Source organism: Dermacentor andersoni, chromosome 1 (assembly GCF_023375885.2).
Source record: "Dermacentor andersoni chromosome 1, qqDerAnde1_hic_scaffold, whole genome shotgun sequence".
Lineage (NCBI taxonomy): Eukaryota > Metazoa > Arthropoda > Arachnida > Ixodida > Ixodidae > Dermacentor > Dermacentor andersoni.
Window position 1 is genome coordinate 413,499,351 of NC_092814.1, and position 21,014 is coordinate 413,520,364.

Below are 21,014 nucleotides of genomic sequence, written 5' to 3' on the forward strand. Positions count from 1 at the left end.
CCCAGGGACTGATTCATATTGGACCAGCGCGCGTCTTGCACGTAACAGCAAAAGCTGAGGTCCAGAGTGGTATCGCGGCACACACTGTTGCCGATGCGCGTGGGTTGCGTGGGGTCGGTGAGCAGGAAGAGGTGGAGGTTGAGTGCGAGCTGCCACAGCCTCGTGCCGGGGCCATCGGCCTTGGAGTAACCCCAGTCTGGATGCCTGACGTTGAAGTCGCCGAGAACAAGGAGGGGGGATTTGATTAATTGATGATTGATGTTTAATGGCGCAAGAGCATCTAAGGCCAAAGAGCGCCAGGACATGTGTTATGGTTTAGTAAAATTGTGAGATTAGGACTATGATTTAAAATAAAGGCTGTATAGAGGCCTACACGTGAGATATTTTTAAATACTAGTGGATGAATTCTAAAATAATTACTAAAATAAATATAGGGCTTTAAATGCATTTGCTCCAGGCACACATGTTAAATTATTCTGGATTGTCCAAGTCCCTTGGTGTACAATTCTTGCTTAAGCAAGAAGTGCAAGAGCTCAGACATACTTTTTTTGCATCAGACTATGCCTCACCTGTGAGGCGCAATCTGAAGGTTAGGATGGTATGAGATGATGTCGAGAAAGTTAACTTGCGCAAGATAATTAAGCACTCTTTTATAGTTAAAAAGTGCATCCTCTGATAAGAACATCGAGGGATGGGGTGGTATATGGTGCGAGTAGAGTTCTCTAAAATGAGTAAATCGGTGTCGGTGAAGTTCAGGACATTGAATGAGGACATGTAGGATGGTTAGGTTCTCACCGCAGCGTGTGCACGTCGGTGGGTCAGTTGCTGTCAAGAGGTATTTGTGTGTGCTATAAGTGTGTCCTATTCCGAGTCGTGCCAGGGTGACTTCGGTGTGTCTATTAAGCTTCAGTAGAAAGGATTTGGTTAACTGTGGTTTAAGCAGGTGCAGCTTATTTTCAACTTCCTTGTCCCATTCAGTTTGCCAATGATTACGGAGCGCCTTTTGTACCACAGGTTTGATATCCACACCAGGTACCCAGCTTACATCAATTGTACCCCGATGAGCCGCTTCTCCAGCATTTTCGTCCTCCATTTCATTGCCTGCGATCCCAGAGTGGCCTGGCACCCAGCATACAAGTGCAAGGTTTTGTTTATGCGCTACATGAATTTGTTTAAGGAGCTGGTTAATTACAGGGTTTCGGCTTACTTTGCCACAGGACAGGGCTGTGACAGCGCTTAAGGAATCTGTGCATATTATAGACTTTTCTATCTTGTGCTGAACTATATACTAAATAGTGATCAGGATACCATACGCTTCCGCTGTAACGATGCTGCTATGTTTATGTAAGGTTTTAGAGTTGGAGGAGGGATTTGGCTGCTCTCGCTGCAGCGGCACGGAGCAGAGCAACGAACGACAAGTCTTTCGTGACGCGTGGGGGGGGTGTAAACATTGAGATTAAAAAGAGAGGGGTCTTCACGTCGCTGAGGTAGGACTTCGATAAAGACATGGTGGACCGTGGGGAAGGGCACATCGGCTCGATTGACCGTGAGCATCTGCCGAGTGAGGATGGCCGTGACGGGATGGGGCAGAGGGTGATGAGCCACTTGGTCATGGGCGATGTAACCCGAGAGGGAAATTGTGGCGCGAGTCTCCTGTAGTACGATGACGTCAGGAGAGACCGAGGGGTCCAGTTGTTGAAGGTGTAGAAGGAGGTCGTTACACTTGGGGCGAAAACCACGGCAGTTCCACTGCCAAACGGTGACAACAGAGCGGTCAGCCATTAGTAGCGGAAGAAAAAGGTGTTGCCTTGGCTGGTGCTTGCGAGGGTCGGGCGGCAGAGGATGAGGTGATGCGGACGTGGAGGGGTGGCTTGGCTCGGATGGTTGTGAGCATGGAAGTTTGAAGGCTATCGACCGTCTCTTGGAGAGATTGGAACGACGTGGCGGGGGGATAGGCAGTGAGGTCCGTGCACATGGCATTGAGGGCTTCTTGTTGCGCCGCGAGGAGTTGGTAGATTGAGTTGAAACGGCTATCCAGCCATTTTTCGAGGTCCACCAGGGCCGTCTTGATGGCTGCCTGGACCTCCTCGGAAAAGTGGAGAGATGCAAGGGGGGTGTTGGGTCTGCGGCGTTTGGTAGTGCCTCCTTCAGAAGTCTGAACATCCATGTCAGAGGAGGAGGTGATTGAGGAGGGCAGACAGGATGGGAGCATGATGGCTGCCTCAAGCTTCTCCTCAAGAGCTCGCAGTTGGGCTTGGAAGGAGTCAATTTGGCTCTTCTGTGCCGCAAGTTGAGCGGTTTGTGCAGTGAGCTGCTGTCGTCGGTTCTTGCTGCACTGCGACGACCTGCGGCGAGGAGGACGCCGAGGGAGCGCCGGGGGGGGCCACGGGACCACTTCAGCTGGGTGGGCTTAGAGGCTGGTTTGGGCGCCGCCGGGGCGAGGGGTGGGAAGTCAGTGGTCGACTTGGAGGGTGGAGGCGGCGGAGGACCGCGTGCCGCTTGCTTCAAGGGTTGAGGGCGCTGCACGTAGCGGTGCTTACAGTTGGAGCTATGCGTGGAGTGATTCCCGTTGCAAACGATGCAGCGGGGGGTGAGTGACGCCGCAACGACGGCACCTGTCCTGCTGTGGGTTGGGGCACACGTCGGTCCGGTGGCCAGTCGAGCGGCAGTTGAAACAGGCCTCCACCTTGTTGTGGAAAGGGAGGAGGCGAAGGTGGACTCCATGGTAGAAGATCCACCGGGGTAGTTTGGAGTCCGTGAGGGTGACCAAGATGTGGGGAGTGTGGGGAGTCTTGCCCATACGGCGGGCACCCACAATAGAAAGTGCAGGATTGCTTGCCTGCAGATTGTCGAGGATGGCTTCATCCGTGAAATCGTCGAAGGCGTGGTAGAGTATGCCCCGTATGGTGTCGTCCGGTGGTGGGGCGTAGAGGTGGATGGTGAAAGTGGTGCCGGACACCATGAGGGAGGTGATGCGGAGGTAGGCTTGAGCGCGAGCCGATTCCGCGACGCTGAGCGTAGAGGTGTTGTTGACCTCTAGGTGTTGTGGATCCGCACCGTGTCGCGAGATGCGGGCGGGAGGTCTTGCAGGCTCGCTGCTTGCAGCAAGGCGGTGTATAAATGCCAAGGCTGGAGTTTGGTGAGGTTGACGGGGGTTTTGGGGCGGCCGACGACGTGAATCGTGTCGGCCGGGAGGCGAGGGAGTGGAGCGTGATGGCGGGGCTGAGGAGGCGAAGCACTTGCCTGCTTCGATCACGGCGATTTAGCTGCGTTGGCGGTGGCGAGGCGCAACGCTGCGTGGCGTTGCTCTTGGGCGCGGAGGCCTGGCGTCTGCCAGGAAGCATCCGAAAGTTCTTCGGGGGTCACCTCTTGTCCTTGGACAGTGTTCTCCATGGCGGTGGGCAGCCGGGAGATGGGCGACGAGGCGGCGGCGGGCGGCCGGGGGGTCGCCTGCGCGCTGGCGTGCGGGCGGCCGCACTCGAGCTAGGCCAGATAGGCCTAGGTCGGCGCACGGCGTGGTCAAGGGCTTCCCAAAACTCTCCTGGGCCACCCCGGGCGAGTATTGGTATAGGATTGGTATCGAAATGGTCCCGACGACTTGCTTCACCCACTCATGAAGAAACTGTCTGGATAGGGATAAAAGAACTGGCACGAGGGCCGAAAATTGGCGGATCCGACGCGAGGTGCGACTGCTTTCGACGCCGACGCCAGCGTCCCCCCTCTCGTGGTGACAAATTCATATTGCAGCTAAAATATTGATCCAAGATGCGGGAAACTTGTTCAGAACATACAGCTGCATTTGTATACAGTCGAATCCGGTTATATCGAACTCGCAGAAAAATTACTATCAGTTCGATATAGGGCATAATTTGATATAAGCCTGCTAAAGAATTGGATGTCATAAAAGCACATGCCATTTATAAAAGCACTTTATTGATGAAACTAGCTTAGTTTCGCATGAAAGAGTCCTGTATCTTCTTCCCATTGGGAAGAAGATACAGGACTTCTCCCCATTGTCTAAAGAGTCAGAGCAGCTGAAGCTGCAGCCTTCCACATTCGCGCAGAAGCGCCTGACTAATCACCTCAGAGGATGTGCACCAATCACCTCAGAGGATGTGGCAAAGGATCGTCGTTGCTTTCCTCATTGTGCCCACTTTCACTTGTGCTCGGTACAATGACAGCAATGCAGTCTTCATTTTCGGGCTCTCTCGTGGTCACGACACCACCATCCGCACTCACAAACTTGGAGACCATTGGATGATCCGTCAACGGCTTCTGGAAATGGCGACAGCTCACTCCAAACTTCGGTAACACTGACAATGACTTCGTTGCACTCATAAACATTTTCAGAGTCATCACTGGCCACGCAGAAGCAGGTGCATCTGAAGCAGTTTGGGATGAACCACTTGTACATGGCCACCCCAATGTCACGGCCATGCGTAGGCATCGGGTGCCACGGGCACCGGGTCGTTTGCCCGCTTTAGCCCTAATTGCCCTCTATTCTTCAAGGTCATGCTGACAGTGCACCTCGGAATCTTGTACACTGTAGCAACATCCAAATTGTTCCACGAGTGCAGATTTTTGGGCTAGTTGGTTCGTTGCATCAAATGAAGTCATAGCGCTGGATCTTGACATGGACATGAAAGACGACAGGACGTGCGCTATGACGTGCGCTAAGATCCAGTGCTATGACTTCAATTTATCCAAATTGTTACTGCGTTTGACTTGATTTACGATTTCAAGCGTCACAACAAAACGCAAATTCAGTGCGCTTCGCGCTATCTATCATGGCAACACTGCAGGAGAAGGCCCACAATGAACGAGAAAAGCAGTGAGCCAACTAGGACTTGCACCATCCTGCACAATGAGGGCACAAGAGCCTCTGATTGTCAGCTGAGCAAGTGCTGCAGGTGGGCCAGGATCACTTTTTGCAGGCAGGTTGTCGCGGACTCGCCTGACATGGCGCAGTTATGGTAGGGAGAGCGGGTGGATGGAGCTGCGCCGCAAGGCTAAACCATTTTTGGGATGCATCGGCAGGTTTCATCACCGCCGCATAGGAAAGCCAACTTCGGGGGGCACTTTTTCACCGATTGACGTTCAATATATCGGGAGACGCTGCTATTTTTTGTTCAATGTAAGCGCAACTTTGGCTATATATACTCATAGTAACTGTCGCGTGGTTAGTGCCGCGCGGGGCACGAGCACGCAGGGACGGACTAAAACGTAGCGCCTCTTGCTTGGACGAAAAGGGAATGCCCCTTCTTTATTGGGCCCGAACATATATAGAGACAGACACACACCGGTCACGGGGGCGCCACACTCTGGTGGCAGCCTAACAAATGGGGCTGATCTGTGGCGACCTCTACAGTAACTATACCATGTTCGGAAATTGTTTGATATACAGGATAATTCAATGTACATGGGTTCTATATAGTCGGGTTTGATTGTATTATAAAAATACCACTTTCGAAAAACCGATATTTTTGCAATTTTGTTTTCTAAGATCCGTCCCCCTTTAACGGCAACGCCAAAAACTACTCAAATGCATTGGTTGTGTCCTTAAATTGCGTAAACTACTGCGACAGTACGCTTGCGGGGCCACTGCTGTTCTTGTTAGAAAAAAAAAACAGCAGTGGAGCAGTAGCAACAGGCAACAACGATGATGATGATGGTGGTTTATACTTTTCAATGGATGAGTACTGTGTAGTGTCATGACTGGAAAGCTCACATAAATTTAAAAAAAGAAAACGAAGACAAAATAAAGTGGAGATGACCTCACAGCGGGCACATTTATATCCTGTGCCATCACGGCATGGCCTAAGGCAAAGCGGAACCGCCTGCATGGCTTGCTGATCCATAATCACTGAATAGCCAAATCCATACGTGAAGACACCAATAATGCTTTGTTGGGCTTTGTGCTCTGTGTATCACGCACATGATCGCATGTGCGCAGTGTGGTCGGAATGTGAAGTTAGTGCTATGGTATGTCAGCCGTGTGTGGCGATCGGACCGTCTGCTGTGGTAGGTTGCCAAGATGCCGCCTCTAGCAAAAAAGCACAAATTTTTGACGCTACAAGATAAGCCTGCAATTACTGCCAAGGTTGAATAAGGCAGAAAGAAGATGGAGATCACCGACGAATTTGGAATTGCGTGGAGCTCGCTGTCTACAATTTTGAAAAACAAGGCCTGCCTCCATTCTCGGCACGCTCGGAAATGGTGCAAGGAACAAAACGGTGATGGCTGCAGCATTCCCAGACGTCTCCAAGGAAGTGTTTTCTTGGTTTTGTGAACAGCGTGCCAACAAAGTACCACTGTTCGGCAGAATAATCCAACAGAAAGCGCTGGACTTTGCGTGCATGCTTGGGCACGATAATTTTAAGCCAAGGCCTAGCTGGTTGAGCCATTTCAAAACCATTGCAAATTGTTTTAACCATGCCAGCTTCATTGCCACTCAGCAGGCATCATGCGCTGATCCAGCGGCACTGGAGGAAGATTTGCCTGAAGGCGCACTCGATAACAGTGCTGATGGCACAGTGCCACCATCGCTGACCAATGCATGGGGTGAACTTTGTGCCATGGAAAACGAAGTGCCAGATGGCCTCAGCATTGACGAGTTCGTTTGCGCGGATGATTGTTGTGCACAAGGAGATCACCGACAAGACCATCATAAGTAACGCATGCGAAGCTGACAATGCCGACAACCACCAAGGACCAAAACATTGAAAAGAAGGCAAACCCGTGGGATGTGTTAGACACCTTTGACACAATTCGTTTGTTTTTCAACAATGACGTGGCAATGGACCACACCTTGCAGTGTGAAGGCAGAGCTGTGAAGTTGCTGCAAGGCAAGGCTCAGTAAACTTACCAGTTCTTGGCAATAAATTCTCGTTTTTCAAGCCATTTCCCTGTCTTCCTTTCTCAATCTCGCGCCAACAAAATTTCCATGAAAATGAAATTTTTCACATTTCCTGGTGATTTCGTTATTGTGGGTTTCGACTGCAGTTCATGCTTATGATGTCCGTTTCCCTATTCTTGTACCTGTGTCTGCATGCTTAACTTTTTTCTAACATTGACCCCCATTCATTCGAAAGATCGAATAATTTGACTTGTATCTTATAGTTCCAAAAGGCGTATGGAATGGCATGAAACTCTCATTAATTCGGACGTATTTGGATGCACACTGGTTAATTTAGACAGACCTCGAAACGTGATGAGCACCGGGTGTTTCAAGCATCCAACTAAAGTGAAGCGGCAGAGTCCGCATCCCCATTCATCAGCGAGAAACGACAGGAATGCCAGAACACATCATGTTTATTTGTCTTTATAGCCCTTATTCTTGTGTTGGCTGCTGCGCATGATATCGTGTGGGGTGCATGCCTTCAGAACTGTGCAATGGCCATTCATGATCATGTCGATAGCGACCACAGTTTCGACTGCAGCGGTTCCACCTAACAGTAGTTTCGTATTGACTCATTTCGCAAGTTGGCTGTGTGCCTTTCAGAACTGCATAGTCATCAGTTGTGATCGTGGTTTCATCTGCAGCGGTTGGGGCAAGCAGTTTCTCTCTGACACTACGTTGGCTGTGCACCTTCAACTGCATAGCCAGCATTCGAGATTGCGCCGTCATGATCCGCAGGGGATGCGGCAAAAAGTGGTGACTCGGTGCACATTGGCTGTGTGCCTTCAGAATTGCTTGGTTGCCATCCATCCATGATTGCATTGATGGCAACTACGGTTTCAGTCACAGTGGTTGCAGTGAGAAATAGTTTCATTTGGACTCAGTGCAACACATCAGCAATACTGCAGCCCACTCACTGGCATCAAACCCACCGGCTACATCCCAAGAGATGTACAATCTGTTGCCAACCAGTTCACTGGCAAAAAAAAAATAATCGGAATTGTGTGCACTGTAGCAAAATGCATGTCTCGGACGAAGATGCAAGTTTTGCGTCATGGCCGCAACGCGAAAGAAGCCGTGAGGCCTTTGCCGCTGTGCCCCCTAACCGTCACCAGATGACAAGAAGTGCAGCTTCGGAACTGCTTTTGTGCAAAGCAGATGCAGGATTTGCCAATTCATTTGGTAAATAAAATCGTGTTGATGTCTTAAGCACTTTATTGTTGTTCTCTTGGTGCCCTCGATAATTCAACATTTGATTAATGCGGACATTCTTTTTTTCGGTCCCATGAAATCCAAATTAATGAGGTTTTACTGTGCAGTGGTGTCTCGATGATACGAATCTGAAGGGGTCACAAAAAATATTCGTATTAGCCAAAATTCGTATCATCGAAACAATTAAAACTAGCTAAAGAGTCAGAGGTGAACTCACTCAGGCACACGCACGTAAAAAGCATTTAGTATTTCTTTAAGAAAAAGTCGCTAATGTCCTTCTGCTTCTTTTTCTTTGTCAGGTCACTTAGCAGACTTTCTTCATATCCATGAAAACGCGTGCACGTTATAGGGGTATTACTCAAGTTCGCGCATACGCACTTGACCCTTCTCTGGATCGCACAGCGCCGGCGGAGCGGCAGTCGCTCGCTCGCACTTTTGCAGCAGCCCTAACAGTCAGAGCTGTGAACCCTAACCCGCGGTTCGCAGTGAGTTGCGACCACGGCAGGTTCAGGCCACGGGTCAGTCGCGACCTAAGGTGTTTATTCACCTTAGAGTACAAGTACCAACTAGCACCAACAGCAACCACACATACAAAACAAAACCACAGCGGCGGAGCGTTCCGCACGTCTGAGGCGAAAGAAACTGCACGATGTTGGAACCACAAAAGAGGTTGAACCCAGAGTGGATCCGCGCTCGGGCCATGGGACGGTCAGTCGCTCACAAAGGCCTAGCGCAGCAGGGGGACGGAGTGCGGCGGTCTCAGCAGCTGAATTGAGATGCGGCCAGTCACAAGCTCCTCAGCCGAAAGACAAAGATCCATCGGGAGAATAGCGCTTATCCCCGAGCGGGGGAGAGGGAGTCTCCCCGGTTCCAAGAAAGGGAAAGGAGGGAACGGGGTGCCTTGGGCCCAGGCGTCGCGGCCAGGCACGAAGAGCAGCGGGAACGGCGAAGGTGTCCTCTCCCCGCTACCCTCTGCGAGCGAGCACGTGATTATCGTGTGACAACCGCATGGCCACTCCGGAGATATCGGGATGCGCGTGCGATTCCACAACGTGTCGTTGCTGATTTCATCTGCGGCCATAGCACGCCTCAGAACTTCAAGCGCGTGCAGCGTTTCAGCCGCCAGTGGTAGTCCTTCGCCATCGCCCACGTCTAACACACAGAACGTGTCCTGAAGCACAGCAGCCACTCCGTCCAATGGCACGCGGAAAAGGAGGAAAAGCACAAAAGCAACAAAAGCACCACCGCTTCAAACTAAACTTCACACTCTTCGCGCCCAGTCGCGGCCTCCGCGCTGGCCGGCACCGCGTCCGCACCTCCGCACCAAAAGAGAAAAAAGGGAGAAATTGCGTGACTGCGCGCTGTTTTCTTTCGCGGCCTTCAGTGGCATGGCGTTTATTAAGGCGAAAGCCTTTAATGGCTGATTCTTGCGGTCGTGTCTGTCCGTGCTCCGTGCGCTGGAATCGTGCCAACTGTGGCCTCCCCCCCTTAGCAACCATGACGTCACACAGTAGCTGTAGAACGAGCGTATGCGCATCGGCGGAGGCAGCTGCACCGCCGCTCCTTCGCCAGACATCTCGTTGCAGTCGAGTGAGTGAGGCGCATGGCTCCGAAGCAGCCCAGTGATTCCACGCCATGCGGTCGGGGAAGCGGCTGCGGACGCCGGATTCCCCCAACACCAAACGGCAGAAGAACAAGGAGTGAATGCGCATGCGACGACTGAACATGTCACCAGATGCGAAAGCAAGGGAGGCAGAACGGAAACGCCAACAGCGACTGATTAGATCACCGGGTACCAAAGGCAGGGAAGCAGAATGAAAGCGGCAGCAGCGATAGGCAATATCACCGAACACCAAAGCGAATGAATTGGAGCGCAGACGGCAGCAGCGACTGGCTATGTCACTGTACAGCAAAGCCAGGGAAGTAGAGTGCAGACAGCAGCAGCGTCTGGCTTTCGCCAAGCACACTTTAGAATTTCCAAAGTATCTTCGGTAATTTTCATATCAACCGACGCGGGTCCAAAATAAATTTGTAACAACCATTCTCTAGTACGTTGCAAAGTAATGGGGCTCGGCCGGGACCACTAAAAAATTCGTATCCGGAAATTCGTATTAGCCGTGGTCGTATCATCGAGATTTTACTGTAATTGGGCCATAAATGCATGTATGTCTCCCACCATCTAGGGATAACGAAACAGCATGATGATGCATGCCAGAAATAAGGGGTACTGGCAAATAAGCTCGATTCGCTACGCTCAAAGTTGCAAGCATGGTTAATCGCCACCTCTTATCTTGCATTAGGATCAATATGCATGGAGTGTATCCTTGGTCAATCATTTTACGGGACACTTGCTGCTTTGTATAACCTAACGTCTAGCACCACAGCATCTCACTGGAACAATAGGCATCTCGTTTGTTGACTTATCCAATGAATGCCATGAAAAAAAGTGCTCCAAAAGTTATCAACTCAGCATATGGCCCGAAAACACTTTCACAAAAAACAGTTCATTCAACATGCTATGCAAAATGTTTCGGTCACTTGTTGATGTTCGTCAATCACGAGTCTCTGAAGCAGTCCCCAAAGACTACCTAGAGCTCGAAAAAGCCTGAAAGTTTATAGACACCACAGCTAGAAATAACTGGATGAATAGAGCAATGACAGCATCTCTGAAGAGTACATATACCTAACAGGCCTAATTTATTGTAATCATTTTGAGCAGTACTAATAATTTCATTGTCAAAATTCTTGCAGTTTCAGATCTGCTATCGCTCTTTCACTTCTGTAGAAGAGATTTCCAGCACTGCAAGCACATGAGTGGATAAACCTCAATAACTAGTGAAACTTGCACACATTATTTGGCTTTGCTAATTTTGCAAGTACACCTGCACCTCATTATGCAAAAATGAGGCGAGGCGTGCAGACAGGACACAAGAGTAGAGAAGTGGACAACACGAACGCCGACTATCAACTGAAGGGAGCACTGAGGCAAAAAAAAGAAACAAGACACAAAATTCATCTGCGCAAGCTCAGGAATGGTAACACCACGTGTCAGTCGGGTACACGTGCCGGTCTATGCGAGAGATAAACTGTTAAGGCACTTATTCTCTTCCTTATGTAAAGTAATCGAAGGCTGACTCACGCACGCACTTCCACCATTATAGATATGCCATGCCTCTACAATATCGCGCATTCATCTAACTCTGGTGTGTAGTTACAATCTTGGCAATGTAGGGAAAGATTAGAAGGCGATCCACCGGTTAACGACCTTTTATGTTCCATTAGCCTCTGATTGAGAGACCACCCCGTTTGCCCTACGAAGAACTGGCCACAACTAAAGAGAATATTATAAACCACACCCATACGACAGTCAGTAAAACTGTTGTTCTTATTGTGCTTCACTGGACAAATATCTGTTCCTTTTTTGCCTTTTACCAGCTCCTTTTTCCTCTGCACGGCAGCGCATTTCTTACCTAGCTTATTGGGAGCAGTGAAAGCAACATTAACATCATGTCTACTTGCAACTTTTTAAGCCTGTGCAATACTGAATGAATGTACGAAATAGCCACTACTCTTTTTTTGCTATTACTGCTTTCTGTAATCACGTCCATCCCCCTCGAAACTGACTTCTTTAGGCGTTCAGCCACAGTGGCCACTGCTACGCTAGGATAACCCGCTTCTTATGGGCGCCGGACCTGCGCATTAAAAGTGGCGCTCATTTTGTGCGTGCAGTATCTGGTGAGAGAAGACTTAAGGCAAGACATGGCAATTTCGTTTTTTATTGCTTTGGAATGCTTGGATTGAAAGTTTAACAACGGTTTCAAAAATCTTGGGGAGTACTGCCAACAAACGTGATTTTGTTCAAAGATCAAGGAAATGTCTAGAAACTGAATTACGCGTCGCTAAGGAAATTTCTTGGTAAACTTGAATCCTCCTCCATAAAGTTTAAATTGCTCACTTACTAAGGTAGCAGCGGAATCGAACTCTTCCCTATTGCAGAAAATGAGGTAATCATCAACGTAACAAAATATCTTGATAACGCAATCACCTAAGGCTTTCTCTAAGCAGCTGTCAACCTTACTCGGGTAAATATCGCTAAGAATAGGGGCAACCTTTGAGCCAATACAAATACCTGATTTCTGCAGAAACACACCATCTCTCCACCCAATCAGCGTCGACTTTAAGTACATTGAAAGAATTTCTAGAAAAGCTCCCATGGAAACACCGCATCTGTCAAGCAAAGCAAACTCTTGCACTTGTTATTTAATGCACTCATTTACGGAATTTAGCAACTTGTCATGCGGCAAGGAGTAATACAGGTCTTCGATATACATACGAAAAGCTGTACAATCACCAGGATTTTCCTCTCTCAAATACTGAACTAGTGCCCGAGAATTATGCAAGCAAAAGGGGTTTGAAAAAACTAATGAAGCTAAGCAGTTCTGTAGGTAACTAGCAACACAGACCTGCCACGTCCCTTTCTCTGACACTGCGAGGTGTGACACAAAAGAAACGAGACTAAGTCTGTAGCTTGAAAAAAGAGTGGGGTTGACAACAACTGTTTTGCTAACGTCATCCCACACAGCTCCTCTATTCATGCGGCCAGTTTCGACAGGACCAATCCCGCCATTTGGGAGTGCTGCGTCATTGAGTGAACACGTGCAACTGCATTCTGCCGGAAAAATGTCTGATGTAAAAACCGAACAGCGAATCAACATCAAGTTTGTTGTGAAACTCAAAAAATCAGCTGCGAAAACATTTCAAATGTTAACCGAGGCTTATGGAGATAAAACTGTCTCGTGCACGTGTGTTTGAATGGCAGAAGCGGTTTTTAGGGGGAAGGGACAGTGTGGAAGATGATGAACGTGCTGGGCGCCCAAGGTCAGCGATTACAGATCAAAACATTGCCAAAGTTCGTGATGTGATCCGTGGTGACCTAAGATTAAGTGTTCGTGCAGTGGCGGAGTTGGTTAACTTGGATAGGGAAGCTGTTTGAGGCATTTTAACGGACGAATTACACATGAGGAAGATTTGTGCGAAGGTTGTTCCAAAAGTTCTGTCCAATGACCAAGAACAGTGCAGTAAAGACGTGTGCATGGACATGTTAGAACGCATTGCAAATGAGCCAAATTTGTTGGAATCTGTTGTAACATGTGATGAGACATGGATTTTTACCTATGACCCAGAAAGTAAGTGCCAGTCAATGCAGCGGAAGTCTCCAGGATCCCCAAGACCCAAAAAAGCACGCATGTCAAAATCAAAATTCAAGGCAATGTTAATTGTCTTCTTCGACATTAATAGAATAGTAATGATTGAGTGGATTCTCAGCGGTCAGACTGTTAATCAACACTACTACATTGAAGTACTAAAAAGACTTCGTCAAAAAAATTTGGAAAAAAAAGGTCACAGTTGTGGAGTGATGGATGGCTGTTGCACCAGGACAATGCACCCGCTCACATGGCCCTATCTGTCAAGCAGTTTCTGACCAGCAAAAATATTACTGTGATGGGGCATCCTCCTTATTCACCTGATTTGGATCCATGCGGCTTTTTTTTTTATTTCCTAAAGTTAAACCTTGCTTAAAGGGAAACCATTTTACCTCAGTTGAAGAGGTTCAGGCAAAAACAGAGAATCTCCTAAAGAGCCTTCCAAAAACCTCATTGCAGAACTGTTACCAGCAATGGCAGCACCGAATGCAGAAGTGTGTGAATGCTGAAGGGGACTACTATGAAGATGATAATGTCACAGAGAACTGATTCTATAAGTAAAATAATTTATTGGACGAGTCTCGTTTTTCTTGTGTTACACCTCGTATAGCACAAAAAGGAATTTCTTGCTTATGGGTCTTCGCCTACAAAAACAGTTCTAAGGTGAGGAATTTTGCTTTCTTGACATTAGGGACAACCCTATCAAGATTATGTCTTGACAGGAGGTCAACCTCACGTTGCTTAACTGCCGAGGGCTTGAGTTTTACTGGCTGTAAATTATTTTCTACAGCTGAAATCACTTCTTCTGAAAACATGTCATCTGGCATAATTACGAAATAACTTTCCTTGTCAGATATTACTGGTCTAAGTTTATGCTCCACAAGGTAATTAACTAACGGTTGGTTGGACAGGGTCAGACGTCTTAAAAGAAGAATTTGATTGTTTAATGCTAGCAATGCAATCTGAAACACAGCGCGAGCGTTCTTCTTCCGGGACGAACCTGGCTATGCAGCGCGGTATGCTCAAAACGTCAACTGGTTTTATGCTAGGCTTGAAACAGTGCTCAGGACCTAAAGCAAGGGTTTTTCTATGGGTATCACTTACGATGGCGTCTCCAAGAACCACTACGTTATTTGACGGTGATTATTAGAAAGGTGTTTCCTCTTACTTTTTTGAAGCTCCGGAAATTTCATCCTCCATAGGAAGTCCGCGTGTTGCACGGATAACCTGTTCCAATAGACATAGGGGCAGTTCCAATGGCGACCGTCTCCTAGGGCCGCGCAATGGACCTTTAGACACTCCTGGTAGAACCTAACTTGGCGCCATGATTCAGCGGAAAGAATAGCTCCAATCCTCCTGGCATGCCCAGTTGATGGTTGAAGGAAGCCGCACATCATCTGAACTTCCAATGGGACAATGCGATTACAAGTAAACCACGACATTGTTCGAGCGCGGAAGATACATATCGCAATTCCGGAGCTTCAACTTCCATTTTCTTCAACAGTTTTACTTCGACTACAACAGTTTTACTGACTGTCGTATGGGTATGGTTTATAAAATTCCCTTTAGCTGTGGCCAGTTCTACGTAGGGCAAATGGGGCGTGTTACGTTTCGCCTACGACGCACGGTATAGCCGGCGCGGATGCAACGGACGCCGGGGCTTCGTTCAAAGCGGCGGACATTTTGGCCCGTTCGGAGCTGCCGCAAAGCCTCCCCACCAAGCGCGTCCAGGCATGTTTCAGTGCCACGTGTCTTCGTGTGTGTGCGTGTGTGTGTGTGTGCCCACACTTGTCAAAGCGTGGCAGCCGGGGAGAGGAGCTCCCCAAGTGTGAAGCGAGGAGGTCTGACCGGCGCCGGTTTGGCGGATGCGTCACTACACTCGTCTCAACGTGTCTCTCAGCCTGTCCGTGCCCCGCCGTCACGGGGTCTCGTCACGAGGCCTTCCTCTTGCCCTCAACTCCGAGAGTATAAGAGCAGCTGCCCCCGGACGCCAAGAGAGAGGCTCCGATTTCTTCTGTCGAGTAACGTGCTCTCCCGTCTCTCCACTTCGGTCGACCTGACCGCCCGCTCTTTTGCGATGCTAGAATAAACAAGTTGTTCTGTTACCAGTCGACTCATGCTTTGCCGGGACCTTCGGATGCTTCCAGTTGTGCCCCAGGCCGCCAGGCCAACGCTACCCTTGGGGCTTGCGACCCATCTGCAACAACTCGTGCCAGCGGTGCGATTGCAACAGCTGGTGGCAGCGGTGGGATCGCGACAACGGAGGCCAGCAGCGAAGATATGCGGTTGACTGTATGCTGAGCAGCACAACGACCATCCGGGAGCAGTGCAACGAGCCCTGTGTGATGACTGGTTGCCTGCAGCGGAACGACTGCGCTGAATTCTTGGCTGCGAGGTTTGGTGAGTGCGGGACTTTCTTCTTCTGAGTTTTGCCAGGCTTTTGTTAGTGTCAGAAACAGAGCTGGTAATTGTGGTTGTCGTTGCTGCTGGGTTAGTTTGCGGCAAGACAATAGTAGGCAGTAGAGAAAGCAGCATTCAGAGTAGCCATGGATTGGAAGTCGTTGCGCAAACCGAAATTGCTGGAGCTTGCAAGAGAGTTGGGTCTGGATGTCTCAGACAAACTCAGAAAACCAGAACTGCTAAGGGCTATTCTTGAGTTAGAAGCTGAGGATGACGAGCTGTCGGAATGCCTTGAGACCATTGAGGAGAGGGAGACGGCAAAAAGACAGGAACTTAAAGAACAGAAAGAGCGAGAGCAACAAGAAAAAGAGCGCGACCGTCAACACGTTTTGGAAATGAAGCGTCTCGAGGTAGAGATGGAACGCGCTCGTAATGGAAGTCAGGCACACGGTGCAGGAGAACGAGTATCGTTCAAAATGACTGACCTGATGCGGCCGTTTAAGCTTGGAGAGGACATTGGTTTGTTCCTGGTTAACTTTGAGCGAACGTGCGAGAAGCAGGGGTTCTCTCGGGAAACGTGGCCACAGCGTTTGCTCACTTTGTTACCCGGCGAGGCGGCCGACGTAGTCGCTCGCTTGAAGAGAGAGGAGGCAGAGGATTTCGACAAAGTGAAATCGAGTCTGCTAAAGAAGTACAGGCTGTCAGCGGAGGCGTTCCGTCGGAAGTTTCGGGAAAATGAGAAAGGCAAAAGTGAGTCATATACAGAGTTTGCCTACAGGCTTATGTCAAACATGCAGGAGTGGCTCAAAGAAGAGAAAGCGTTTGGTGACCACGAGAAAGTTCTGCAGTGTTTCGGGCTGGAACAGTTTTATAGCCGGTTACCTGAGAACGTGCGGTACTGGGTCTTGGATAGGCCAGACGTTAGTACGGTGGCTAGAGCCGCTGAGCTAGCCGAGGAGTTTGTGACGCGTCGGGCTCGCGGAGCTAAGGACGGTCAAAAGGGTGAATTTGGCTCCAAGTTTGAGAGGCCGAAGTTCACACCCATGAGAGCAAGGGGGAACACACGTAGTGCGGATGCGAGTGAAAGCAGTCCGACCGAACCTAAGGAGACGGCGGCAGCCGAAGCCGAACGCAGAAAGCGGTTCGAGACGAGGCAAGCGCGCGTGTGTTATACGTGCCAGAAGCCGGGTCACTTTTCGGCGCAGTGTCCGGAAACAAAAACAAACGTCGTGTTTTTGTCATTATGCAGCACTGACGAGAACATGAAGCTTCTCGAGCCTTACATGCGAGACCTCCTCGTGAACGGGAAAGAGTGCCGAGTGCTTCGAGATTCCGCAGCTACAATGGATGTAGTTCACCCTTCTTACGTAGAACCCAATATGTTCACGGGCGAGTGCGCATGGATCAAGCAAGCCGTGGAAGCTCATAGCGTGTGTCTGCCCGTAGCAAAAGTGCTTATTGAAGGACCTTTCGGAGCACTTGAGACGGAGGCGGCAGTGTCATCTATGCTGCCCCCCCAGTACCCGTACCTATTTTCGAACAGGTCCGATCACCTCCTGCGCGAGAAGGGGCTTTTGTTTGGTGAGGCTAGCGTTCAGGCCTTAACCAGATCGAAGGTTCGGGAGCTCGCTGCAAAGGCGGTAGTTGTGGGCCGACGTTGTCGAACAATGAGAAAGGGTCAGAGCTGCAGCAAGCTGATATTCAGAGCACGCCCGAACTGAATAAAATTGAGCCTGTAGCGTTAAAGGCACCAGATACTGGAGAGGAAATGCCCGACACGGGAAAGTTAGAAGAGCTATCTGCAGATTTGCTCATCGCGCCTACGTCAGACGGACTTAATAGGTCGCTAAAAGTCAGCCGGGCGGCTTTGATAACCGAGCAAAAGAAGGATGGCAGCCTAGAAAACATACGCTGCATTGTCAAGGAAGGTATCGCCAAGAAAAATGCTCGCTTTGTGGAAAGAGGTGGGGTCCTGTACCGGAAGTATCTAGGCCGCAGGGGAGTGGAGTTCGATCAGCTGATCGTGCCTCAGTGCTACCGTCAAGATCTGTTGCGCTTGTCGCATGGGGGTTCGTGGTCCGGACACCTAGGAGTTAAGAAAACTAAGGACCGTCTCTTGCAAGAGTACTATTGGCCAGGGTGTTTTCGGGACGCAGACCACTTTGTGAAGACATGCGACACCTGTGAGCGGGTGGGCAAACCAGGGGACAAATCGAGGGCGCCGTTGAAGTTGGTACCTATCATTACGGAGCCTTTCAGACAGCTCGTTATTGATACAGTGGGACCTCTGCCGGTAACAACCACGGGGTACAGACACATTTTGACTGTGATCTGCCCAGGGACAAAGTTCCCTGAAGCAGTGCCGCTTAAAGAACTCAGCTCAGTTGAGACAGTCAATGCACTACTGTCCATATTTGCGCGAGTTGGTTTTCCTGCGGAAATCCAGTCAGATCAGGGCACGGTGTTTACGAGCGCTTTGACGACAGCCTTTCTCGAAAGGTGCGGGGTAAAGCTGTTACACAGCTCAGTGTACCACCCACAGTCGAATTCCGTTGAGAAGCTCCACTCCGTCATGAAGCGCGTGTTGAGAGCATTGTGTTTTGAACAAACTGACTGGGAGCTGTGTCTGCCTGGGGTGACGTTGGCATTAAAGACCGCCCCGCATGCGGCTACGGGGTTTTCGCCAGCTGAGCTAGTGTACGGTCGCTCGCTGTGATCTTCGCTTCGCATGCTTCGAGACGGATCACTGCCCTCTCCAATGGCTGCAGACCATCTCTTCCACAAATGGCCGCCTCCTGCGCTGGAGCCTCGCTTTGCAACAATATTCCTTTGAGGTGCGTTACAAAAAGGGGAGTCTCAACGGTAACGCCGATGGCTTAAGTCGAAGCCCCTAACGTGGGAATCAGCCTCAAAATTGTTTGTTACTGATGTTTTTCTTCCTGAGGCAGGATTTTTAACATATTGCTTTTGTGTAGTGTTTCAAAGTGATGATGTGCTTTCTAGTGCAATTTTCCGATTTGTGGACGCGTTCTGAGTGCTGCTAAACTACTGTAAGGAACTAGGCAGTAGTATAAAAGGGGAAAGAGCCTGGCAGGGCTTAGTGAGGGTTGTGCCGTGCTTGCTGACTGAGCGGTTGAGTTTCGGCGTAGTTCTAACGCTTGCCGGGAACGAGAACAAAAATGTCAACTCTCCCGAAGTCACTTTGCAGTGTCCTGTGTGAACCTGAACGAGAGAACGAGGCCTTCTCTGTGCGCTGCGCTCAAGAAACACCGAAGGACGACCGACTTCGGTTATGAGCATCATCAAGCGACATCCCTCCGGACAGCGGATGCAGTCCCCTGACCATCGGGATCTCCTTCCCCCGGCGGGGCGGTCTGTTACGTTTCGCCTACGACGCGCGGTATAGCCGGCGCGGATGCAACGGACGCCGGGGCTTCGTTCAAAGCGGCGGACATTTTGGCCCGTTCGGAGCTGCCGCAAAGCCTCCCCGCCAAGCGCGTCCAGGCGTGTTTCAGTGCCACGTGTCTTCGTGTGTGCGTGTGTGTGTGTGTGCCCACGCTTGTCAAAGCGCGGCAGCCGGGGAGAGGAGCTCCCCAAGTGTGAAGCGAGGAGGTCTGACCGGCGCCGGTTTGGCGGATGCGTCACTACACTCGTCTCAACGTGTCTCTCAGCCTGTCCGTGCCCCGCCGTCACGTGGTCTCGTCATGAGGCCTTCCTCTTGCCCTCAACTCCGAGAGTATAAGAGCAGCTGCCCCCGGACGCCAAGAGAGAGGCTCCGATTTCTTCTGTCGAGTAACGTGCTCTCCCGTCTCTCCACTTCGGTTGACCTGACCGCCCGCTCTTTTGCGATGCTAGAATAAACAAGTTGTTCTGTTACCAGTCGACTCATGCTTTGCCGGGACCTTCGGATGCTTCCAGTTGTGCCCCAGGCCGCCAGGCCAACGCTACCCTCGGGGCTTGCGACCCAGTTGCAACAACTCGTGCCAGCGGTCCGATTGCAACAACGGGCGTCAGCGCTGAGATTCCAACAGGCGGTGTATTGATCAGAGGCTAATGGAACATAAAAGGTCGTTAACCGGTGGATCGCCTTCTAATCTTGCCCTACACTGCCAAGATTGTAACTGCACGCTAGAGTTAGATGAACGCGCGATATTGTACAGGCATAAGAATAAAGATACGCGTCTTATGGTAGAGGCATGGCATATCTATAATGGTGGAAGTGCGTGCGTGAGTCAGCCTTCGATTACTTTAGATAAGGAAGAGATTAAGTGCCTTAACAGCTATCCCTCACATAGACTGGCACATGTACCCGACTGACACGTGGTGATACCATTCCAGAGCTTGTGCAGATGAGTTTTGTGTCTTCTTTCTTTTTTTCGCCTCAGTGCTCCCTTCAGTTGATAGTCGGCGTTCGTGTTGTCCACTTCTCTACTCGTGTCCTGTCTGCACGCCTCACCTCGTTTTTGCATAATGAATCTTCAGCAACTAGCTCAGCTTTCTGTCGTTCTAAAAACACCTGAACCTGTGCTTCAGTAAAAAAAAACATTTCTTTTTTTTACAAGCCATGTAGTTCTACTAATTTCTCCTGTTCAATTTATCATCCACCTTTCATTGAATTCCAGTCTCCTTATCTACATTTAAGATGAACCTTACATATAATTAACCTAATTTTATTTCCTTTCTTCAACTACCGACCAGACCCGTATTTGTACTCGTCGATTTCTTTTCCTATTTGCACACTGTGTTTCACTTCTGGTACAACTCTTCTTGTGCGTGTGTCCTGTATATGTACAGTCCAAGGGCCACCTCTGCAAACTTATTGCTTTCCAAGTAAAACTAATCCCACTGAATGGACGCCAGCTGCTTACATGTCAGCTCTCAACTTTTTTATGTATGTGTGCGTCACCCCTACTTCTCGGAAGCACCTGCATCACAACCCCTAGCTATTACCCATACTCCATACTTTTGAACACTTTTACTTCCCTAACACACACTATGGTCTCTTTCTTGTGCCCACTCATCCTCCTCACCTCTTTGGGGGGGAGAATGAGTTACACACATACAAATGATGCCAAGGAAAAAAAAGCTGTTGCCCTGATAAAGGCAGGTCACCTTGTTGAAATGCTGACTCTAGCTTTCGCCTACCGAGGACTTCAAACTGCCATCTTCCTGTGAAAACCTTGTCTAGTATAGGGGAAATTATTTGTAGCTTTAATTGAAGAACAGAAATGATAAGCTCAAGGGAAATGGAAGTGGACGAAAAAGAGCTTGCTGCCGGTGGGAACCAAAGCCACAACCTT

At 49.6% G+C, this 21,014-nt stretch overlaps 1 protein-coding gene across 8 annotated transcripts in view; it reads right to left on the reverse strand.

Moving 5' to 3' along the window:
• The window catches only part of Vhl (von Hippel-Lindau protein), a 162,258-nt gene that overhangs the window by 60,276 nt on the left and 80,968 nt on the right, over window positions 1–21,014 (reverse strand). The window lies entirely within an intron of this gene.